This window comes from Chelonoidis abingdonii, chromosome 1, assembly GCF_003597395.2.
Source record: "Chelonoidis abingdonii isolate Lonesome George chromosome 1, CheloAbing_2.0, whole genome shotgun sequence".
Classification (NCBI taxonomy): domain Eukaryota; kingdom Metazoa; phylum Chordata; order Testudines; family Testudinidae; genus Chelonoidis; species Chelonoidis abingdonii.
Window position 1 is genome coordinate 117583053 of NC_133769.1, and position 25923 is coordinate 117608975.

The window sequence follows — 25923 nt, forward strand, 5'->3', positions numbered from 1 at the left end:
AAGGGGGTGAGGACTGTGGTTGGGGGTGTGGGCTCCAGAGTGGGGCCAGCAATTAGGAGTTCAGGGAGTGGGAGGGCGTTCCAGGCTGGGGCGTGGCCAGGAGCGGCACCAGGGTTTCTGATGCCCTAGGCGGACAGCCGTTTTGCGGTCCCCCGCGGCTCCAGTGGAGCTGCTCCAGTCGTGCGGGCGGGCGGTCCACTGGTCTAACGGCTCTGGTGGACCTGCTGCAGGCATGACTGCGGCAGCTCCACCAGAGCTGCCACAGCAGCGGACCATCCGCCGGCATCACTGCGGTAGGTCCCCCGGAGCCGCGTGCCGCCCCCCGGCAAAATAGCACCCCCCCCAATTCTGGCATCCTAGGCCATTGCCTAGGTTGCCTAAATGGTAGCGCCAGCCCTGGGCATGGCGGGGGAGGGCTTCAGCTGGGGCTGCGGGCTCTGGGCTGGGGATGAGCAGTTTGGGGTGTAGGAGGGCGCTCTGGGCTGGGACTGAGGGTTTGGAGGGTGGGAGGGGAATCAGGGCTGGGGCAGAGGATTGGGTGTGGGGAGAGGCTCAGGGGTGCAGGCTCCGGGTGGCGCTTACCTCAAGCAGCTCCAAGAAGCAGCAGCATGTCCCTCCTCCAGCTCCTATGCTGAGGTGCAGCCAGGTGGCTCTGCATGCTGCCCCATCCGCAGGCACTGCTCCTGCAGCTCCCATTGGAACATCGGAGGGGGCCACTGGAGCAGGGCCATTGGAGCGTGTAGGAGCTAGAGGGAGGCCATGCCTCTCCTTCTAGGAGCCATGTGGAGCAGCCCCTAACCCCGCTTTCTGGCTGGAGCACAGGAGGAGGGTCATGAGACTTTCAGGAGCCGCGTGGAGTGGCCCCTGACCTTGCGTCCCGGCTGGAGCACCGAAGCGGGGCAAGCCCCAGACCCACTCCATGGCAGGACCTTGAGGACTGGCTTAAAACGGCTGGTGGACCGGATTCAGCCCGCGGGCCATAGTTTGCCCACCCTGTTCTATAGGCTCGGAGAAGTATCCAAACATCTGGAAGCTTCTCTGTACCCCAGTTATTTGGAGGCCCTGATCATTGAGAATTATATTAAAAATAACCTAACGTTCACAAGGATTCTAATAAAAATTGCCATCCTCCAGTTTTTCAGAGAATTTTCCCTGGATTTTTTTCAAATGATCTGACTTTGAGTTTTCCCAATGTTCAGGGGGTTGGGATCCAGAAGTTTGGTTCAGCCCATTTCTAGCTAAAGGACAATTTATGTGGCACCCTCACACAAAAGAACCTCCTTGCAATAGTAATAAGAATGTAAATCAGAGCAGATTTAGATTGGCTTGATGTCTGCAAAGCCAAGGAAGGGCAAGCAGCAGATGAAAACTAAAGAGGAACTACCCCTTGCCAATAAGGGAGAAAGTGATGGATTTTAATTTGCACATTCCTAGATAGACAGTGTGATCCAGAGGCACAGGATGGGGAGTTAAGACCTAGGTTCTATTTCTAGCACTGCCACTGACCTTAGACAAGTCACTTTACATCTTTGTACCTCAGTCTCCTCATATAAATAACAAGAGTAATGATACTTGCCTTCCCTGTAAAGCACTTTGAGATGTGTGAATTAAGAATGCTAATAATGAATATTTACTTTTATTAATTATTGTAGCCATACGGTATTGTGCTGTAACACTCATAGCTCTAACAAAACAGCACAGAGGCAGGCTAGATTGCTACCTAGATGAAGGACATCAAAGAAACTCTAAGGTTGTGTTGGGGATTCAGCAAGAAGCACTCTTTCCTCTGAGTCTGTATTTAACAAATGCCCTGTGCCAGCCTGGTGTTAGCGGGAGATGCTGTTTTGTCAATGAAATGTGAAAGTAATCATTTGATCATTCATGGTAATTAAATAGTTCATGGTAGCCTGTAAGATTAAAGATGTTAGTCTGGTTTCTGAGCCAAATACCTGAATGCCTAAATTTTGCTTGCAGTTCTAATGCATAAGATATTTTGCCCTTTCCATCCCTAAACTATTGTGAAGAATGTGCACCCTGTGGGACCAATATGTAACCTGTGGCCAAAGAAATAGAGACAGCATTGCCAATTGCCATCATCTGCTGGTGTACACACAGCATCCCAAAGAAACCTCAGGTCTCCATTTGGAGGAAGTCTGATATCTTCCATCTGGTAGAGGGCAGGTGTCTATCATCATCTCTAAAGGGGCTGTCCCAATGGTATCTACACACAGCTGTGTATAATTACACACATTTTCTCACTCTGCTTTTATTTAACTGCATTTTAGGATACAGATTATATTGAAGACTCTGTCAGAAATAAAGTTCCATTGCATTGTAAGTTGCAAAGGGAAATGTTATATACATGATCTGATCTGACATATTCTACCTTAGGCAGGGTTGGAGGAGATGGCTCGGTGGGGTAAGTATCAGATTTTGTAAACTTAAATTTGTGGAAACCAGAGGTTTGAATACTGACTTTCCCAAGGTCACAGTGAATCAATGACAGAGGAGAAAATAGGATCCCAGATTCCAATTCATGTGGCATATCCATTGGACCGCAACCACCTTCCCCATCTTATCAAAGATGAACAAAACAAAATGCTTACAGCTGAATATGCACCAGGAAAATCAGATCACAAGCATGTCCTTTGGAGCCAAGGATAAAAATAATTAAAAATGTAACAAATATGAAGATCACCGTAAAGCTTTATTGTGATATCTCCGTTTTGCCAGACTTCTTCCTGCAGGGGATAAAGATATAGCTGTTGCCATCCCGCTTCTCCCTCTCCCTTTTCAGATGACGTAGGAGATCTACCACTCTCATCAGGAGAGCATGAGAGGGTGTGAAAGGCACACTGGCACCTGCTAGAACAGAGGAAGGAGAACCAACAACAGGAACAGTTTCTCTGTGGGAAGCAGAGGACAGCTAGTTCTCTCCTCCTTCCCCAACACTGGACAGCCATAAGAGGGACAGGTAGGGCTGTAAATTGTGTACTGTCATGGGGTACACTGGCTCCTTAAGATCTAGGGGGAAAGTGTGCAGAGCCATATTACCTCATTCCAAGGGGCTTGCTCAAAGACAAATGTGTGGGTCAAAAGACACAAGCACTGAGAGAGAAAAAATGGTTTTGGGAGTGAGTAGTTTCTGGGAGAAAACCCAGCCTGCTGAGTCTGTCAAGAACGCTTGAAGTTTGGGCGGTCAATGTTCCCATCTTCTCTCAACAAAACAGAAGCTGGGAAATACAGATCTCCCTGGAGCTTCTGGGATTTGTAGGGCTCCACAGGAAGAAATACTGAGCAGGGCACAGCCTCTTGCCTGATAGTAGGAGAGTCTGGGTAGGGAGATTCTGCAGTGACTTTCTCTTCTTTTTGCAAATAAATTCTAGGTGTTTATTATTTACTTTAGCCACCAGATCTCTGGGGAGAGTTTGGAATCTTACCAGGAATGCCTGGGAGGAAGATATTTGAGGATGGGACCATTTTGTTTGATTTATACTTCATTACAAGACTTTCTGTCTGTCTTTTTGTTTGGACTTTGCCACTAGATCTCTGGGAAGAGGCTCGACTGTACAGAGAAAGAAATGCCCCAGGGCTGGGGCCATATTGTTTGGTTGTTTTTACATTCAACAGGCATGGCCTTCTGCAGACATCAGCCTGCCATACAACCCATCTGTGGCAATACTTAGAAATGGATAGTCCTCATGTTCAATTGAAGCACTAGTTTCTCTGAGTACTCTCTCATCTGGATGCGCTGAAGTTGAGGGGTATGGTGAGTGATCACCTGCAGACTTCCTTTGATGTAAAGCAGCAGCAACAAGAGGCAAAATTCTCTAGGTTATAAGCACAGCAACATTATCTTCTGATGATGTCAAGGGCACAAGGCAGGATCTTTGCTTATGACCATAGGTGCTGGAACTAGGAGTGCTGGGATGCTGCTGCACCCCCTGGCTTGACGTGGTTTCCATTATATACAGGATTTAAAGTTTGATTCAGTGGCTCTCAGCACCCCCACTATACAAATTGTTTCAGCACTCCTGCTTATGACCAGGATGAGAGGCACAATTAGAATAATATAGTAATGAATCCATAACCACCTAGTGACAGTTGTGATTGTCCTATGCTTCACACAAACTACACAGGCTCCTAGTACCTGAACTACAGGAGAATCTCCATTAGCTATTTACTTTATATAGCCTATGACACACAGATGAGTACTTCTTCATCCCACCAATAGGGAGCAGTGGTATACATACATATTAGTATGTTACAATACAATACACTCAGGGTGGGACATGAATGTAAAATTATTATTTTCTTTTGTAGGCTGGGCTTGTATGTTAAATGATCTGTTAGTGTTTCTGTTTAATGTAGAGCCAGACTTCCATTTCTCCATCTACAACAGTAAATCTTGGCTCTGTGCTCACAGCAGTGTCCAGAGAAAAACACTGCCTTTTTTAATCCAGCGAAGAAACAACTGACTGGCTCTTTCACAGTCTCATCAGTTCAATAAAGTCTAGATTATGACCTAACTTCTCGCCTTGTTTAAGGACAGCACAACTATGTGCCACCCTAGAAGCAGTTCTGGGGAGGAATTATGACTCAGAAAGGAACTGATCCCTGGGGAAGTAAATTACTGAAGTCTCTGACAGGGCATTCCCTAATCTCCAACCCTTCTGTCCTTTCTCTTCCCTCTTCCTTGCAGGAAGGAAGCAGCAGATTCTTTGAAGAGACTGCTTTCTCTCTCTAACTAAGTACAGAATCATGGCTGGGATGGGGCGTGGCATTGCCACATAAGAACAAATGGCAGTTTTGCCCATAGACCCAAGAATGTGAGATATGGAAGGCTGAATTTAATCTCACCATTCTTAGACAATTAGAACTATTAATTTTCTCCTCCAGCAAATGAACAATTTTGGAAGTCTGGTATCCAGCATTATATTAAATCCAATACAGTATTTAAAAAGAAAAACAACATTGTTTGCCTCTAGGATACAGAATTTGCTTAAGTACAAATTGTAGTGATAGTCACAAATCGGTAAATAACCTGGAACACCAAGAACCCTTCTAAGAAAACAATTCTGAATAGGTTTCAAGAAGGAATAAATGCCCTGCACTAGCGCCCCATACTTTTAGCGCCAGTTTTTGTGGACTAGCTGGCTAATACATATATTTTTCTTTGCTTATTTTAATTCCATTGCTGTTAATAATTCCTCTCCTTCCTTAGTAAAACTTGTAGACAGTTATCATTTCTTTTCTTAAAATATTATTTAAGATAGACATATTTAGTTCTTTTAAAAATCAGTCCAAGTCCTGTTCCTTATTTTTTACTCCCCTGAATTTTATCCAATAATTCCTCCATCTAGCCCATAATTTTTTGGGTTAGCGCATATATTATAGAAAAACATCCAATCTTAATTTAAAGATGTCAGGTCATGGGGAATCCACTACACATCTCTTGGTCAATTGTTCCATCAGTTAATTACCGGCACTGTTAAAAATGTGCTCCTGATTTCCATTTTGCAGTTTCAACTTTCAGTCACTGGATCTTCTTATGCCTTTGTTAGATTAAAGAGCCTCACTACCATCAGAAAACTTCTTGTGTAGGTACTTACACAGCCTGCGATCAAGTCACTTCTTAACCACCTCTTTGATAACTAAATAGTAAAGTAGGGCAGAGAAAGCTAATTCCGTTTCACAGAGGATTTATATCAGTGGTGAGCAACCTGCAGCCCATCAGTGTAATCTGCTGGCAGGCCGCCAGAGTTTGTTTACATTTGTACAGCCACCTGCAGCCAATGGGAGCGGCGGGAAGCAGTGGCCAGGCCTGTGCTAATGAAAAATTTTTTAAAGAATTTTTTCTGGCCAGTTGTACTATATACATTGATTTTAAATTTTTCACGGTAAGGCAGGTATTTGAAACCTTGAACCATTCTTGTACCTCTATTTTGAACTACTTCCATGTAGTAGTCACTTCTTAAATTTTATCTTTTAAATTATATAGTGAAACAGTATTTGTCTCACTATCTGTATTTGCCTTTTTGATGTACTGTACTGCACTGCATACATATGAACTTACCATGACAAGGCAAGTCTCAAATATATTTTGATGTGTGGTGGATGTTGTACATATACATACAAATATAATTGTAATAAAAGTTTAATGTATACGTTCCTCTGCCGTCAGAGCTTTGTATTTTAAAAATATGATTGAGTGTGATATTGTGGTGGGTTTTATATTATAACAAGGCCTGTTATATTGGGAATTTTAACTTTATTTAAAAATATACTTAAAATGTGCACTGTTTTTCTATTAAATCTTTGTTGTTTTGGGCAAGATGCCGCAAATACTTATGCATGTGGATACTTTGCTACTACTGTGGAGATTTCTTCTGGGGGGTGGAAAGGGACGGAGACCCCTCCACCACTTCCACAGAGGGGGGATAGCAGTGTTATGCAGAGACCCCCTTGTCCCTAACTGCATTGTGACAAACTTTTCCCCCATAGGTTGTCTGAAGACTTGCCCACTGGGATACCTCCCCTCTCGTGTCAAAGCAGCACCCCTCAGCAGTGATTTCCCTACACTCCCCTGAATTTCCCTAACATCCGCCCCAGTTTTTTGAACTAGTTACATGCCAAACCTGGTGGCTGAACTTTGCGACTTTGTCCTCACCCACAACTATTTCACATCTGTGGACAATATATACCTTCAAGTCAGTGGCACTGCTATGGGTACCTGCATGGCCCCACAGTATGCCAAATTTTTATGGATGATTTTGAACAAAGCTTCCTTAGCTCTTATTCCCTAACACCGCTACTCTACTTGCGCTACATTGATGACATCTTTATCATGTGGACCCATGGAAAAGAAGTCCTTAAGGAATTCCACCATGATTTGAACAATTTCTATTCCACCATCAACCTCAGCCTAGACCAATCCACACAAGAGATCCAGTTCCTTGATGCTACTGTGCTAATAAGCGATGCTCACATTAACACCACCCTATACCAGAAACCCACTGACCTCTATACTTACCTGCATGCCTCCAGCTTCCATCCAGGACACACCACATGATCCATTGTCTACAGCCAAGCTCTAAGATACAACTGCATTTGCTCCATCCCTCAGACAGAGACAAACACCTACAAGATCTCTATCAAGCATTTTTAAAAACTACAATACCCACCTGCTGAAGTGAAAAAAACAGATTGACAGAGCCAGAAGAGTACCCAGAAGTCACCTACTACAAGACAGGGCCCAACATAGAAAATAACAGAACTCCACTAGCCGTTACTATCAGCCCCCAACACTAAAACCTCTCCAGCGCATCCATCAAAGATCTACAACCTATCCTGAAAGATGATCCCTCACTCTCACAGATCTTGGGAGACAGACCTGTCCTCGCTTACAGACAGCCCCCAACCTGAAGCAAATACTCACCAGCAACACACACCACAGACAAAAACACTAACCCAGGAAACCTATCCTTGCAACAAAGCCCATGCCAACTCTGTCCACATATCTATTCAAGTGACACCATAATAGGACCTAATCACATCAGCCACGCCATCAGGGCTCGTTCACCTGCACATCTACCAATGTGATATTGCCATCATGTGCAGCAATGCCCCTCTGCCATGTACATTGCCAACCGCAACAGTCTATGCAAAAGAATAAATGGACACAAATCTGACATCAGGATCATAACATTCAAAAACCAGTAGGAGAACACTTCAACCTCTCTGGCCATTCAGTAACAGATTTAAAGGTGGCAATTTTGCAACAGAAAAGCTTCAAAAACAGACTCCAAATAGAAACTGCTGACTTGAATTAATATGCAAACTAGATACAATCAATTTAGGCTTAAATAGAGACTGGGAATGGCTGAGCCATTACACACATTGAATCTATTGCCCATGTTAAGTATCCTCACACCTTTCTCGTCAAACTGTCTAAATGGGCTATCTTGATTATCACTACAAAAGTTTTTTTTTCTCCTGCTGACAATAGCACATCTTAATTAATTAGCCTTTAGAGTTGGTTGGGCAACTCCCACCTTTTCCTGTTCTCTGTATGTATATATACTATCTCCTCACTATAAGTTCCTTCTATGCATCTGATGAAGTGGGCTGTAGCACCAAAAGCTTATGCTCAGAATAAATTTGTTAGTCTCTAAGGTGCCATCAAGTACTCCTGTTCTTTTTGCAGATACAGACTAACATGGCTGCTCTCTGAAACATGCCAATTTAGTGACTGTTTGGAAATTGAATTGAATTTAACATTAATACACACTTTAAAGCATATACAGTGTATATGTAAATATACGTGTATCTGGAAAGTATAATAGATTTGAAAAGTATGAACATAGACTAGCTTCCTATATACAGCTGTTGTTTTTTATGACAATGTCAGTGCACTTCATTTCAGTGATGTTGGCCAACCTAATAATTTCAAATGATGATTTGTAAGCAAGTCTAATGAGCTCTCCCTGACAGCTAATGATGGGAGCTGGGGAAAAGGCTTTCAGGACCAGATTGTATTTACATTCACACCTAATCTACCTAGGTATCCAGCAAACAGAGCTGTGTTGCCCAAGTGATAGATTTGGCTGGGCATTGGGTTACAAATCACTTTGTAATGCGGGGGGTGGAGGTGGGTTTGGAATGAAATGTTTGTCTTTTGTATGAGTAAAGGGCAGTTGAACTGTACTTAGCTTGTGCTGAGTTGAGGGCATAAAAGAGAGAGGGTTGGGGACCTGTCCCTCTCCACTGTTGACCAAGATAATCAGAGCTTGAATAGGCTCCTTTGATGTGAGTGTAGTAGCGCTGGATAGTCTTTTTGTTACGGTGTAGAGTACAGAGTTAATGACCTGATTACCTGACTGCAGCTGAAATCACTGAATAATCAGGGTCTAATGCTTAGTCCTGCTGTGGGGACAGTGTTCCTGTGGGTACAGTGTTTTTTTGTGTAAAAGACAGCCAGACTGCATAGCAGCGAGGTTCCCCACTGAGAGCTCAGCTGAAAATCACTGAGAGCTGGGTGGAACCTCAAGAGACCAACTCGCAGAGGTCACAGTGGCAGGTGGCAGCAGAAGGTGACTGCGCAGGGCCATTGGCAACTGAGTGGTGGAGTGAACGGTGGCACAACGAACAGTCTGTGGCCAGAGCAAAGAGTGAGCAGCTGGAGAAACGAGCAAGTGCCTTCTTGCCCCCCACCTGGGAGGTGTACTCACGTGAAAGCACCTCTGAATTCTGGCTAAATAAGACGGGACAACCATGTTAAGTAAACATTTGTTTGTTGGACTATATTTTAGTGACTTTGCTCCAGAATGCTAGATTTGTGACTGGGAATGGAACTTATATATATATGTTTCCTAGTAGGCCACATTTTTTAAAATGCATTATTTGCCAAGGTTGTTATCTCACATTGTTGCTATCTTGAGAGGTCCATTATGTTGGGGAGTTTCTGTACTTAACATTTTTATTATTATAATTAATTTTTACATAAGAATGGTCATACTGGGTCAGACCAATGGTCCATATAGCCCAGTATCCTGTCTTCCACAGTGGTCAAGGCCAGGTGCTTCAGAGGGAATGAACAGAACAGGTAACCATCAAGTGATCCATCCCGTTGCCCATTCCCAGCTTCTGGCAAACAGGCTAGGGACACTCAGAGCATGGTGTTGCATCCCTCCCTATCCTGGCTATTAGTCCACTGATGGACCTATTCTCCAGGAATTTATCTAGTTCTTTTTTTAATCCTGTTATAGTAGTTTTGGTCTTCACAGCATCCCCTGGCAAAGAGTTCAATGGTTGACTTAATGTTGTGTGAAGAAGTACTTCCTTTAATTTTTTAAACCTGCTGCCTATTAATTTCATTGTGTGACTGCTAGTTTCTTGTTATGTGAAGGATTAAATAACATTTCCTTATTCACTTTCTTCAACCAGTCAAATTTTATAGACTTCTATCATATCCCCCCTTAGTCGTCTCTCTCTTTTCTAAGCTGAAAATTCCCAGTCATTTTAATTTCTCCTCCTGTTTCATACCCCGAATCATTTTAGTTGCCCATCTCTGTCCCTTTTCCATTTCTAATATATCTTTTTTGGGATGCCGTGACCAGATCTGCACACAGTATTGAAGGTGTACACATACCCTGGATTTATATAGAAGCAATAAGATATTTTCTGTCTTATTATCTCTCTCTTTCTTAAAAAAGAAAAAGTTTCAGAGTAGAAGCTGTGTTAGTCTGTATCCGCACAAAGAACAGGAGTACTTGTAGCACTTTAGAGACTAACAAATATATTTGAGCATAAGCTTTTGTGGGCTACATCTGATGAAGTGGGCTGGAGCCCACAAAAGCTTATGCGCAAATAAATTTGTTTGTTTCTAAGGTGCCACAAGTACTTCTGTTCTTTTTAAAAAGCAAACAGAATGTTGGGAATCATTAACTGCTGCTGCACATTGAGTGGATGTTTTCAGAGAACTATCCACAATGACTCCAAAATCTCGTTCTTGAGCGTTAACAGCTAATTCAGACTCCTTCATTTCGTATGTATAGTTGAGATTGTTTTCCAATGTGCATTACTTTGCATTTGTCAACATTTGAATTTCATCTTATATTTTTGTTGCCCAGTCTCCCAGTTTTGTGAGATCCCTTTGTAACATTTTGCAGTCTGCCTGGGTTTTTGTACCATCTGCATATTTTGTCACCTGTTTACCCATTTTTCCAGATCATTTATGAGTATGTTGAACAGTAATGGTCCTAGTACCGACCCCTCAGGGATACCACTATTTATCTCTCTCCATTCTGAAAACTGATAATTTATTCCTACCCTTTGTTTCCCATCTTTTAACCAGTTACTAATCCATGAGAGGCCTTCCCTCTTATCCCATGATGGTTTACTTTTCAACAGTCAATTTAAATTAAAATACATTTAAAAAAAATTATGTTTTTATAAATCTAGACCTGTTATATGTTTTGGTGTAACTTGCATTATCCTTATGTTAAATTTGCATTATCCTAACAAAACATTTACTTTATTCATATCTCTTTTATATATCTCATCGGTATGGATACCCCTCCCCTCCCAATTCGAACACCCACCCTAATTTCAATTCCTGGGGAAACCACTGCCCCTCAGGGCCCTCACAGGGACGAGTGGGATCCCCCAGCAGAGGAAGGCAACATATGTTTGTGATTTCAAAAAGCAATGTACTCGGAGTTCCAAACTCTCCCGGCGCGAGCCTCGCTCAGGAGACACTAAAAGCCCGCGCGATAGTCACGAGCTACCGCTGGACACGCAGCTATAATAAGCCCGAAGAAGATACTGGGAATCACTACGCAAATTACGTAACTGAACTAAAGGTCAGGGTAAAAGCCCACGAGCGCCGAGGCTCACAGCGCGCTGCGTGCACATGCGCACTCATACTCTCCCAGCCCGGCGCGGACTAGTTTCCGACTACATCACCCAAGATACACTTTGGCATCCAGTGAGCGGGTGCCGTAGAGGCCTGCGCGTGCGCCTTGAGGCCGAGTCGGTATTGGCTGTGGCGGCCCGTGTGGTGATGACGCGCGGGGGCAAGTCCTAGTAGCTAGGCGATAAGGCAGTGGAGGGGGCGGGAGGAGGAGGCGGTGGCCGTTGCTGCAGCGGCGTTCACGGTGGCGGAGGAGGCAGTGCCATCGTGGGGCCTCCCGAGTGCGCGGACGGAGGCGGTAGCCGGAAGGGGGAAGCTGCAGGTGAGGGGCTGCGGCGCGAAGCGGGACGTTACGCCAGGGTCGCCGGGTCCTGCGCGGGGGATCTGGGGTTGGGCCCTTCCCCGTGTCGTTCCAGGGGGGCTGGCTGGGCGTGAGCTCAGATACTGGGTCCCTGTTCTCGGCCCCCGGCGAGTGGGAGGGCTCCGGGGCATCCTTCGTCCCCCTCTGGCGAGGCAGGGCAGGGGATGCGGACTCTGGTGCGAGGGCTGGGGAGACTCCAGTCTTTCCCCCCGCCCCCCACAACAAATGTCTGAAGTGACGCCAGCACCAGGGCAGGCGAGAGATCAAGTTGGAGTAATAGTGTTTGCTTACATTCATAAAGCACTCTGAGCTCTTTCGCTGAAGGGTACTTTATACGGGTGAAGTATTGTAAGTGGGTCAGGAGCTTGTCTCGTAGCCTCCTATAAGCTGTGAACTTTGTTGTCCGTCTGGCAGCGGGATTCTGCCTTCCTGATCCTTATGGGTGGAATAAAACTATATGTAACATAAGAATCAGGAGGTTTTTAGTTTACCTGCCCTTGGGAATCTGTGTACACTCCAGCATTAATGTTAGGTAGTTCAGCAGATTGAGGGAAACACTGAAAACTTTCTGTGTGCGCGGAAAAACAGTCATTCTGGTTGAAGCTCAGTACAGCCTAATAAGCAACACCCAAACAGTCCTGACTAAGACTTAAATGATTACTTTTTTCAAAAATTTTTTTTTGCCATAACACTGTACAGAGGTACAAAAGTGGTATCACCACACACTTACGGGATATGTAATCAACAAAGTGCTCACCCATTTTGTACAACAGTGCATAAAAATGTAAGGGGTGAGAGGGTCACAGTTCTTTGTAGAGGATACTATAAGTGTTTCAGAATATGTCATGAACATTTCTAAATTTTATAAGACAAAAAGGTGGATTTGATTTCATGACTTCTTGGACGTGTCTCCATATTGGCTATATATCAACAAATATTCAGCTCTTACTCAATGTTAGATTATAACCTCCTTGATATGTGTACTTTGCCATCTTGCATCTGTAAACTGCTGTGCACGTTTGTCACTGCAGAAATTGTTCTGCATATTTATTCCTCATTTAAAATGGCACCTGTTAGTGTAATTGAGGAGGTTTATAGGTGAGTACCTAATTTTTCTCTTCAATTATCTAATTTTGTTAAACTTGTCCTTATGATATAACCCTCTTTCTAAGACTTGGAAATGAAGTCTTTACTTAGCATGTTTGACTGCAATAGGGTATGGAAGTACAGGGGCTTTAGTGTCAGAGCACTTTAACTTCTGAGGAAAATAATTATGGTCTCCCCAGAAATTAGCCTTTGAAATTCTTAATTATGTGCTGTGTAGCTTTCCTACCTTACCAAAAGCAGTCTATAAAATACTTCAGAACAGAAAAATTACTAACTTTCATGTTGATAACTGCTGAATTGACAACTGGGAATTGTCCCCTGGGATTTCAGGTGGAGCTCAGGCAGAAAGCAGAGTAAGTTTCTCCACACCACCCTTCTGCATGCTTCAACTGTGTCTGAAAGGACTGCCTTTAGGGGACAAGGAAACATCGTCACCCTGTCTCATTTGCTGCTTGGCCAGCAGGGATTCCAGTTAGTGCCAGTTGTGGTGATGGTTTTGTTGTGTGGACACGTTTTGTAGGGATTTTATTAATAAGTCATTTCATTTAGGCCTTGTCTACATCCTGACACTTTACCTTATTTGTACACTTGCCAAAGGTTCTGTTAACTGCATTCAGCCTAAAGATCTGCTTAGTAGTCAGTGTGGAACAGGATGGTCCTGTTTAGTATTATGTCAGTGATTGTTTGTTAATGAAATGTTGAATATTATTTATTCTAATCTAGCCTATTAAACCAAGTTAGTAAATCAGATTGTAGATAAGAGTTCAAGCATGGTAAAATGTCATAGTATTTGATTTGGCTTCTGAAGGGTAGCTTTTGAGCTGGGCTGAATCTGAACCAGTGATGTAGAGGTGAAAAGCTCAGTCCCACTATCAATCCCAACTTTGTCCAGGCCATCAAACTGATCTTTCCTAAATGCAGTTAAAATGTGAGGTGTAGAGGGGAAGGGATTGTTTTATGGCAGACTGATATAGCAGCAACTCTTGTGGTGAATGTTTGTTTCTCTTAATGATCTGATTTGTTAATCAAGTGTTTTCTCATTGATTATAAAAGTGCTTTCCTAATGGGAAACTTCTCATTGTAAAATAACCTACCTCCTTAGTACACCAGTAATGTTTATGGTTCCCTGGTTCACTACATGTTCACCCTTGGAACATTAACTATCATCACTGCTGAAACAGTTTAGTTAAACCTCATCAGGTCTTAAGGCCTGTCTAAACAACTTGACCATTTTTCTACCAGTAATGTTCCATGACGATTAGTAATAGTGGTGGTACAAGTGTGGGTAGATGCTGATGCCCACTAGCATGTTAATAATTGTGGGTGAGATTCTTGCAAACTCTGACCCCTTTACACTGGATGTAAAGGACAAGACATCACAAGGGATCCTTAACAGCCTGTTTGTACAAGGTGTTTGAGTTGCCATTGATCAGTTAGTGAAGGGGTGGTTATCAGTAACTGCACTTATCATTGGGCTCATAATGCTAGTGTCTTTAACACCTAGTGCAGGGGTCGGCAACCTTTCAGAAGTGGTGTGCCAAGTCTTCATTTATTCATCTAATTTAAGGTTTCGCGTGCCAGTAATACATTTTAACGTTTTTAGAAGATCTTTCTACAAGTCTATAATATATAAGTAAACGATTGTTATGTAAATTAAATAAGGTTTTTAAAATGTTTAAGAAACTTCATTTAAAATTAAATTAAAATGCAGAGGCTCCCCCCCCGGTGGCAAGGACCCGGGCAGTGTGAGTGCCACTGAAAATCAGCTCATGTGCTGCCTTCGGCATGCGTGCCATAGGTTGCCTACCCCTGACCTAGTGAAAAATGACCATAGAGAACTTTCAGTTGAATATTTGAGGTGATGAATTTTGAGTGACCTTGCTTCATTCCAGCAGATTACAAAATAAGAAATGTGGCCCCTCTAATGGTCTCACCAGACCAGCACTTGTGCTGCTGTTTCAGATACTGCAACATTCTTGTCTCAATGTGTAGTAAGTATTAGAACACTAATAGCTTTCTGAAAAGCCATTTCAAGGCTATGTAGTTGTGTAATCACGCTGTGAAATATATTAAAGGAATAGACTCGTTTTTCCCTCTCCGGAGACCCTGTTTGTCTGCACACCAGAAAAATCTTGACAAAGAAATTTTGTAAGGGATGTCTTCAGGGTTTGCATTAAGTAATGTACTCCATGAACTAAGTGTCCAAGTAAAATTTACATTTTCAAATAGAAAGAAATCATTTTTCAAAGGTTAATGTATTTATGGTTTGAGAGTCTGAACTTTAGTCCTTTGGTGGGTAGCTGAGAAAAGAACCTGCTACACAGGAGTATGAAGCAGTTATGAAAAGCCCTTTGGGGAAAGTGTTTGAGGGGAAAGACTGTATCACTTTAAATCTTTTCATTCTTTGATAGAGCTTTGGAAGTATAAAATTGAATTTGTTTTAAACAAATGTATTCCTCTTGCTTTCAGTAGACGCACTGATTTTGTAGGGTTGTGCCCATATGGTGAGTTAGTGGCTCTGTTTTTTAAAGTAAGTAATTGGTCTTGATAAATAAGACTTATGAAAGAAATCTAAGAGTGTGGTGGCAAAATTAGTTGTTTTTGGCCACCCATTCTTAGTCTTTGACATGGCTAGTTTCTAGATTTTCTCCCCTCCCTTCACTTTTGAATAATAGAAGCCTATGTTAGTTATCAGATCACATGGGTTCATTATACAGCATCCTATTTTCAGAGCATAGTTTATTAAAAGCAAGAAGAGAGCCTCTTTAAAGCCCTGCAATAAGATGTGTGGAATGGTTGTTTTTACCCACGACTTGGCAGTAACTGTGTGGTCGATCTGGAATCTGAGACTTCTGATTCTAATGTCAGAAGATCAATCATAAAAACTAGCTGGAGCATAAATGTTACAAGATATGTGCTTATTGGACAAATTGTCTGAATCATCTGATGTAGAAACAAAAGGTCTAACTTAAATCCAGTTCAGGCTAACAGGACAAACCTCCAGGTTTACTTTGAGGGCACATAAAATGGCAAACACCTTTGTGTATCCAGAAGCTATGTATTGCATTGCAAGGTTCTGGTCAGTGTGAGATGTATTGTTGGCTGCCTTCGGGAAAGTAGTTTCATCTGCTAAGGCTGCTTTTCACTTGGACCTGGTCTATGCTTAATGTAACTACAGTGTTCCACGGTGTGAAAAACTTGCATCCCTGACCACCACAGCTATGCCGACCTAATCCACTGTATGTATGTGGCTAGGTCAATGGAATAATTCTTAGAGGTAGATTACCTACAGTGATGGAAAAACCCTTCTGTTGCTGTTGGAAGCATCTGTTCTGTGGCACTACAGTGGTGTAGTTGCAGCCTGTAGCTTTGCTGCTGTAGCACTGTAGTGTAGACATGGCTTTGGTTTGAGAGGTGATGAATAACTGAATTTAAACAGGGGAGCACTGGTAGCGTTAGGGAGCCCAGGAATTTAAATAAGCTCTTTCAACATTGATACTTTAAAAAAAAAAAAAAAAAAAAAAAAAAAAAAAAAAAAAAAAAAAAAAAAGAGAGAAACCTTTTTCCTTGCACATGTTAACTCAGATTTTTAGATTTCAGTTTTAATGATTTAATTTAGTAGTCAGTTTTACTCCTTGGCACATGTGGTGCTATTCTGTTTGTATTTCCAACACTGCATGGAAATATCTAAATCACTATGTGTTTGAGTCACATCCTGGTGTAGGGGAAGAAGGGAGTGGCTAAAAACAAAACAATTTTTCGAGTCTAAATGTTGGGCTCTAGACTTGGTGTCTACTCAAGCAATACTAAGCAAGTCAACATCTGGCATACAGGTGAGACAGCCATGGAATAAAGATGAACAGATTATATACAAGATGTTGTATGCATGGTGGCATGTATTCATTATAAGAGTTCCTTTTCTCTTTTCTAGAATTATGGGTCTGTGTGTGCTGCTGTAGTGAAACATTCCTCATGGAGTAATAATAGCCTCTTTCTTTCCAGTCCATCAGGATCTCCCCAGTTTTCTGAGAGCTGGTTGAGACAACATTCAGTAAAATAAAAGCGCTTGAATGACGGGGAATCTTGGATGCTGACTAGCTGCGTATGGGGGTCACATGAGTTAGTGCAGGATCATTTGCAGAAACACATCCTTACACTTATAGGTCAGTGCAGGGTTCTTGGCATGAAGTTATGTTCACATAGGGAAAACTTGCATTAGGATAGATTTCAGTATCATTAGAGTACTCTGCTTTGGCCATGAAATTTAATGGAGTCCTCTGGGAATGTGACACTTGCTTTTAGCAGGGCTAACAAAGCCCTCTGAGAATGGAAGATAAAACTAGGCACTGCTAACAGAAGGAAAAAGAGGGCTTTGGAGTGGCTGGAGTACTGGCCAAAAGTACCTGGCACCCAACTGTTATTGTAATACAAACAATTATAGCAGAGTGAAAGCTTTCTGTTTAAAGTTTGTCTCTGAGTGCTGTAAAATCTACATGTTTACTTGAATTGCTTTGAAATGTAGTGTGTCTCAATTAGGAGTGTGGGGTTCTGTTAGTGATCTAAATTTGGGACCATTTGACCAAGGGGATACAGCCTGGGGGCGGGGGGAAGAAGGGGAGGGAAATATGGCTTTTCTTTAAGTTGAGAGATTCTGGGAGCCTCTTTATGCTCACAGACTGAGATTAAACCAGGACTCAGCTAATCACACCAGGGTGTCTAATGCTTTATGGTTACCCCCAAATTACATGCACCCTTTGAGGGAAATCAAATTTAAATCTTAATTCAAAAGATTTTGCTTTTCCAATTAAGCTAATCATAAGCCTCATGTTTCAGAGTGGCAGCCGTGTTAGTCTGTATCTGCAAAAAGACCAGAAGTACTTGTGGCACTTTAGAGACGAACATTTATTTGAGCGTAAGCTTTCGTGGGCTAAAACCCACTTCATCGGATGCTTATGCTCAAATAAATTAATCTCTAAGGTGCCACAAGTACTCCTGTTCTTTTGGCATAAGCCTCGTGGTTATTTCTGTGCCTACTGAGCATGTGCTAAGAGGCTAACTCTCTAGATAACTGCTTCTACATCACAGGACCTGAGTGGCTTCAAAGACGTGTTGTGGTCATTGGATCTGAGCATCATCTACTGAAGCAGAAATCCCCAGGGCAGAAATCTGAAATAGAGAGGCATGTTGCCCTAATCTGCCTCTATCAAAGGGAGATTTTTATTTTGGTCAGATGTAATCTGAGCACAACTGAATATTCACAGGACACTGAAACTATTTTTTGAAAATAAAATAAATTACGCAAGGAAATACTGAGAGGAAAAGGTGATTAAGGGTGGAAGAGTAGGTGGGAATAGGGAGTAAGGAGATAAGTGAGTTATAGGGGGGCTGGGAGTGCTGTCAGGTCCCACATTCCTCTACTGTTTGTGTGCCTTAATCTAGTGGCCCCAGCTCATCTGTAGGGATGTAACCCCCCTTCTCCTCTTCAAGTGAGCCAGGTCTTAGGGGGGCTTGCCTATCTGGAGGGTCTGAATCCCTCTACCTACCCCCTATGTGAGCTGGGATCTGTCCCGCCAGTGGTTCCTGAGCCCTGGTCCCTCCCCTGTGTGGGTGCCACAATCTTGGGGGATTTTGCCTATCTTTGGAGGTGTGACTCTCTTCACTGCTCCCCTTGTGAGCCAGGGTCTGGGAGAGGATTGCCTTTCTGTTGGTGTCTGAGCCCCTCTCCCCAACTCCCATCCCATGTGAACCAGAATCTGGGTAAACCCTGCCCCTCTCTGGGGAGCTTAAAAAAGGCATGCACCAAGAACACAGCTGAGACTGGGGTCAGGAGCTGAGAACAGATATGTTTGACACATCAAATTCCAGCCTGGGGTTGGGGGAAAGAGAACACCTACTGACATGAGTGAAGCAGTTCCTTTGTTTCATAGCTATTGTTTCAGCTATTTTAATCATCATTGGGGGTATTCTCTATCAGATGAGAACATCTCATTGAGATGAATGGGACACCTCTCTGAGCCTGCGACTTGAATTTTGAAATCCACCCTAGACAGAAAACTGAGAATGAACTGAAAACGTTTGGAAAAATCAGCCTGTGTCATTGTTGATTTTTTAAATTTTTTTAAATTTTTTAATTTTGGAGAAATGTTATGAGTACAGCGAAATAATCAGAGGGTGAAACTGTCTTTAAAAAGAAAATAAATTACACAAGAAAATGCTGACTGGGAGAGGAGGGGTGATTAGGTGTACAAGAAAGGCAGTAAGGGCTGAGGAGTTTGGGTCTGCAGCAAGGAATGGGTGTATTATGGGAATGAGTGGTAGGAGAGAGAAGGGGGGTTGGTAGGCTTAGGGGAAGGGGCAAGGATTAAGGGGAATGAGAGGGGAGAAGATGGGAGGGGTTGGAGAACAGTGAGTAGCAGAGGGAGTTGGGGATTTTAGATGTGATGGGGCCTGTCAGACCTGAATTCTCCCCTTCTCTATATGTGCTGGGATCTGGGGGAGTCCTGGTTCTTTGCAGGGGGGTCTGAGCCCCTCTCTTTGCCCAGCATGTGTTCAGGGATCTGGGGAAATGCTCCTTTTGGGGTGTCTGAGCTCTTCTTCCTGCACTTCTATGTGAGCTGAGATCAGAGGTGGAGGGAGTGAAGGTAACACACAAACTAGGGCTGACATGCGATTAAAAAAAATTAAGCATGCAATAAATAAATGGTATTCTATTTTTTAAAATATTTGTGGATGTTTTCTACGTTTTCAAATATATTGATTTCAGTTACAACGTAGAATACAAAGTGTACAGTGCACACTTATTTGAACTGTAAAAGAAGATGAAAGAAATATTTTTCAGTTCACCTCATCCAAGTACTGTAGTGCAGTCTCTCTCATGAAAGTAGAACTTACAAATTTAGATTATTTTTTTTTTTGGTTACATAACTGCACTGAAACAAATCAGTGTAAAACTTTAGAGCCTATAAGTCCACTCAATCCTATTTCTTGTTCAGCAATTGGCTGAACAAACAAGTTTGTTTACATTTGCAGGAGATAATGTTGCCTGCTTGTTCACAATGTCACCTGAAGATGAGAATAGACATTCACATGGCACTGTTGTAGCTGGTGTCGGAAGGTGTTTACATGTGAGATGTGCTAAAGATTCATATGTTTCTTCATGCTTCAACTACCATTCCAGAGGACATTCCTTCATGCTGATGACAGGTTCTGCTCAATAACAGTCCAAAGCAGTGCAAACCGATGCATGTTTGTTTTCATTCCTTGAGTCAAATGCCACCAGTTTTTCTGGTGGCTTGAGTTCTTAGTTTCCGCGTCTGAGTGTTGGTCTTTTTAAGACTTCTGAAAGCACGCTCCACTCCTCGTCCCTCAAATTTTGGACAGCACTTCAGATTCTTAAACCTTGGGTCAAGTGCTGTAGCTATCTTTAGAAATCTCACATTGGTATCTTCTTTACCTTTTGTCAGAGCTGCAGCGAAAGTGTTCTTAAAATGAACAGCATGTGCTCAGTCATCTGAGACTACTATAACATGAAATATATGGCAGAATGCGGGTAAAACAGAACAGGAGACATACAGTTCTCCCCCAACGAGTTCAGTCACAAATTTAATTAAATACATTATTTTTTTAATGAGCATCATCAGCATGGAAGCATGTCCTCTGGAATGGTGGCCGAAGCATGAAAGGGCATACAGATGTTTGGCATATCTGGCACGTAAATACCTTACAATGCCAGGTACAAAAGTCCCATGCAAACGCCAGTTCTCACTTTCTGATGACATTGTAAATAAGAAGTGGGCAGCGTTATCTCCCATAAATATAAACAAACTTGTTGTCTTAGCAATTGGCTGAACAAGAAGTAGGACTGAATGGACTTTGATTTGTTTTTTAGTACAGTTATGTAACAAACAAATCTATATATGTAAGTTGCGCTTTCATGACAGAGATTGCACTACAGTACTAGGATGAGGTAAATCGAAAAATACTATTTTTTACAGTGCAAATATTTGTAATAAAAATAAAGCGAGCACTGTACACTTCATAGTCTGTAATTGAAATAAATATTTGATTTTCTATGTTTTCAAATATATTTATAGTTTAAATTGGTATTCTATTTAACACTGCAATTAATCATGACTAATTTTAAATGTTTAATTTTGTTTTGCGTTGATTGCTTGAGTTAACTGCAAATAATTAAAACCCCTGCTTTTTACATATAGCCATTTATACTTGTTCATATGTTCATGCAAACATGGATACATTTCTTTTTCACCTATACCAAATTTGTTTTTTTCCCATCCATAAAACCAATTTTTTGCGATTTCTTTTGTCACCAAATTAATAATTTTTTCCCCTGGTGTCCACTTCAAATTAACCTGTACACTTCTCTAGATTATCAGCTCTGTCAAACTTGCCAGCTGTTCTTCAAAGCTCAGTTATCAAGCTTTTCCCAGATAGGAAACGCTTCACTGATTCTCTGCTTGTGGTGTCATTTTTCCCTATCCTTCAGAGGATTGTGGGTTCTGCTCCCCCTTGCTTAAAGATGAGGCCATTTGTGCTGCCTCTAGGATGGGGATCTGGAGCCAGGTACCAGATGTAGTGAAACATAAGGCAAAGGACCCCTGGAGCAGGGTGGGAATGATAGCTTCTTACTTGCTCTGAGTGAGTGGAATGGTTTTTGTTTGTCCTAGTATAATGCAGCAATAGGGTAACACTTACTCTGATTGAATTATATGTATTGATATCTGCTTATTGCTAGAATAGCATGGTACTCATAAAATACTGTTACATATGTGAAGTGCGCGGTCTAAAATGAGACCTGATGTTTTAACTGTTTAATCAATTGTGCACATTCATATAATTGGCTATCAGATAAGTGATACCATGTGAGCGCATTATGGGACCCACCCTGGCTTGCTAAACTTTGATGTCACTTGTAATCCTGCTGATTTTGCTGAAAGAGTACGCGTTTGTGCTGTTTTGATTCATCTACATGAATTCTTTGGATGTTGCAGTGGGGCTTAGGGCACAGCTTCCAGCAATGAAGATCCATACAGCTGATTCGAAACCTTTTGTTAGAATTCATGCTGCATTCTGTGGAACATTCAATGAATGTGGAGGCTTTAAATCTAGGGAGCAGGAAAAGAAGCATGTGCACTCTTGAGGTAGCTCTTGTATTCTATAGAATTAATATACATAATGCATTTGAATCTAATCAGTAGATTCCTTTTTTTAAGCGCCTGTCAAACTCTGGTATTAGTAAAAGTGCCTAGATCTAGGCCTCTCAATCTGAAAGTGGAGTTTCTTCAGAAAGCCAGTGCAATAGAAAATGTGGGCATGGCCAAGACTGGCTTTTATCTCAAGAATATTGGCAGGTTACAATCTGAAAAGGACAGTTACCTAGTAGTTGGAGCAAGAAGCCTGGTGACTAAAAAATTTGAGATTAACTTTTTTGTCGCTCTCAATAAATTGTTTAACTTGTTTGAACTGGTAACTGAAGCATGCTTTTGACATGTAGGTCTACTACTGCAGTGCACTAAATAATGGGTTTCTTCAGGTGCAAACTGCATGTCATATGTAATCCATGAATGTATTGGATCATACCAAGCTTCTAATGCTTTAAATACCATCTTGCTCTCTTGGTTTGGTGGAGTTCTTGGACTTGAATTGTAGAACACGTTCAAGTGTCCTGGAACTTTAATCTGTTACCTCTATTGGGTTTCTTGCTGTTCTTTGGATCTGTGTTCCTTGGCTAAAGTATAGATTGGAGAATTATTATGAATTTTGAGGGTTATTAGCCAAAATAGTTCTGAAAACAATGGGAAATCCAGAGAGCAAAATAAAAATGGTTAGATAATGTCAAATTGAACTCAACATTGGTTATTGCAGTTTTCAAGAAATAATAAATCAGTTCAATTTAATTCAAGATCTTATCATAATCTTGGTATAAAGACGAACTTCCATCCTAGTTCTATGCTGACTAGTCTGAGCCAGGTGATTTTGATATTAATATGGAACTATGGATCCATAAATATGAATCCTTATTTACTTTAATCAAGCTTGTCTGCCATCGGAATTGTTTCAATTGATATGAGCAGTCTCGTAATTCCAAAGTAGCATTTAGAAATGCAGACAAGTTACTTTAATATCAAAATGTCAAAATTGACCTGTCCAGGTGTTTCTCTTAGCCACGGTTTGCTACTTGTGTACACATGTCATACATTAATTGCAAAATTTAATATGACAATAATTTTGATTTCTGTGCAGTTCCATCAGTTCAGTAAACTCTTATGCCACTTCAGTGAAACAGTGCTAAAATCTTTAGCTTATGAGCTGATTTAAAGCTTCTTCCCATCTGTCTAAAAAGCCATTAGTTCTCTTGACTACAGTGTGATTTATTTATTTTTTTAGACAGAACTCTCTGAAGCACTCAGTTTCTTGGAACTAACTTTTACTGAGGGAAGTATATTTTCTCCTGACAAGTAGTACTATACTTAGTGTAAGTAGTTTCTGCAGATTCAGTGCTCTCAATTACTTACTGATTTCGTGTAACTCCTAGACAACTAAGACTAAACAAGTTAGTAAAACGCAGGTACACATCATACATTGTAGTCATTCAGAGGCTTTTAATTCAGGTACATATGTTAAGCTAAATGCTGCTAACAAAATAATGGTCATCACTTGGGTAAATAAGTAGCAAAATAACTTTTATAAGTATCAGTTGGAACTGGCACAAAAGTGAGTTTGTGAGCTTCATAGTGTCTGGTCTCTTGGGGGAGTTCATTTAGGTAACTCAGGGAATTAATGACAGCTATGTTCTTATTCTCTTTCCAGATTTTGCAGTGATCTCTTCTAAAAGACACAGTTAATAAGGTGCTTGTAAGCAACAAGGTGTTGTCTCCAACCTGGGGGTGTTCTAGCTGGCTAGGCAGCAGCTGTCGCTCAGTCTCTCTTATCCAGATGTTCTGATTTCAAGGAGCAACATGTTGATCGACACAGGACATTTTGTACCTTATTTTTGTTTTGTTTTTTGTTAGCGTTGCCTGGTTCTTTCTCTTGCCAATGATGACATGGCCAGTCAGAAGGGGATGTTTTTGGAAGACTTGAAATGTCCAATCCACATACAGGTTGTCCCTTTTTAATGAGAAAATAAGGCCTGTCCTTTATGGTTTCTGACAAGTTCGTCTGGAATATTCCAGTATCTTTGTCCAGAACATCCTGTGCAATAGCATTTTATGAAAGACATGTTGGGCCATGTTCAACAGCTGCAGTCTTAGCTCTAATCAGAAGCCTACTTCTGCAAGTTACTTTTGGTGGACCCCTTTGTGAAGTGGTTCTTTGGCTACAAACTTTGCATGAGTTCATCTTCTTTCCATCAGCACGTTTAGCTATCTGCAAAAATGTCAATTTTGAAACTAGAACATAGTTGTTACATAGTCATTTCTGGATGGTTTTTTTGTTTCATAGTTCAACCTGCAGCAATATAAAATTTCATTCATTTGCTTGATCCATGTCCAGTAGATATAAGAATTAATTAAATACAGAACAGCTGTCCATTCCTCCATACCATACTTTGTTTCCTACATTTTGTGGAAAGTTTAGGAATGTTTCATATGTGAAACTGAGCAACAGTCTGTCATACAGTTAATTAGGTCTTATAGCATTTTGAGTGGTTTACTTTAAAGATTTATGCTTCATATTAACTCCTCAACATACCTTTTGAACTTATCAGATTCTTTAATACAAAACAAATATCTTATTAGATATACATTCATTAGTACCATATTTGATTGATCACATTTCTCTTTAAATTAGATACCAGGCTCTGAACTATTAGCAATACAGTGATACCCCTATTTTATATTAGGTATTGTGCACTTATTGTTATATATGCTATCAGTGAACAAATGTATAGCGTATCTGGGTTTTTTCCTGTTTTGAGAGAACTGCATCTTTGCTGCCAAATCTGTACAGCTGCTTGAACACTGGTTAAAGGATTGAAGTCACATTGAGCTGCAGAAAGATGACTTCAGTGGCAGAAAAATGGATTTCATAACCAGTTGTTCATAAGATCGTTGTTCATAACGTTGGGGTTCAACTGTATTTTGACTGTGGTCAGGTTGCCTATGGAATGAAACTTCCTCAAACTGTAAAGAGGTCTTTTACAGAATGCCTTTATTTAGAAAATTAAAGTGGAGTTTTTTTTGGATTGATTTATCTAGTAACGTTATACCTTGATTTTGTGTCAAGTAGCATATCTTGATCTGATTAGCTCTATTACAGATTCATAGGCATAAAGCGTATAAAATAGGAGAAAAAGGTCAGAGGAAATGACTTCACAACTTAACGAGAATTTGTGGCTAAGCCTAGCTAATTATCTGTTGTAGTTATTCAACATCCATTACCTCTTTTGAAACACAGAAACGGCATCTGCTGTTTGGCATGATTTAAAGGCTTAGGCCTAAATTATGCCAGTATTTTAGCTTATATGTTGATGTCCATAATATTATTAAGCTCCATGTTTTCTGTATTGTCATTGCATTAAGTAAGGTTGGTGGAATGTTGCCTCCTGTCAGTGGGATGAGACAAAGAGCTTTTAAAGGGGAACATCATATCTTGTATGCTTATTGATTTGGGCTTATATACTCTGTTTAGTGCACATCCAAAAAGAACTATAGAACAAAAATGTAAAACAGGCATATAAACCATCTGATCTGCTTTCTTGTGGTTCTCTGCATGATTCAGTTTTCAGGCTAACCGCTTGTTTTATAGATGAGACGTTTTTGTAGAAATAAAAGGAAGAGCTTGTTTGGAAGTCTTCTTAAGCAACCGATTGGCTAGGTGCTTTTCTAGCCCTGTCTCCCTTAATGGGGAACAAGACCTGTGGTCTGAAAAAAGGTGCAATATCCTGAAGAGAATAGGCAAACTAAAGACAGAAAGAGGGTTTAGTTAAGAGACTGACCAGCTTTATAACTGATGCCAGTGTAAGATTCATGGCTTAAATAAGTAACACAGCCTTATCCAAATTGGCAGACTGTATAGATTC

At 41.4% G+C, this 25923-nt stretch overlaps 1 protein-coding gene across 1 annotated transcript in view; it reads left to right on the forward strand.

Annotated features, from left to right (window-relative positions):
* The first annotated feature begins 11572 nt into the window (after positions 1–11572).
* Positions 11573–25923, forward strand: part of ADIPOR2 (adiponectin receptor 2) — a 76043-nt gene continuing 61692 nt past the window's right edge. The window contains exon 1 of the mRNA XM_032796740.2: positions 11573–11735. The gene's annotated coding sequence lies outside the window, so the exon portion shown is untranslated. The remainder of the gene's footprint in view (positions 11736–25923) is intronic.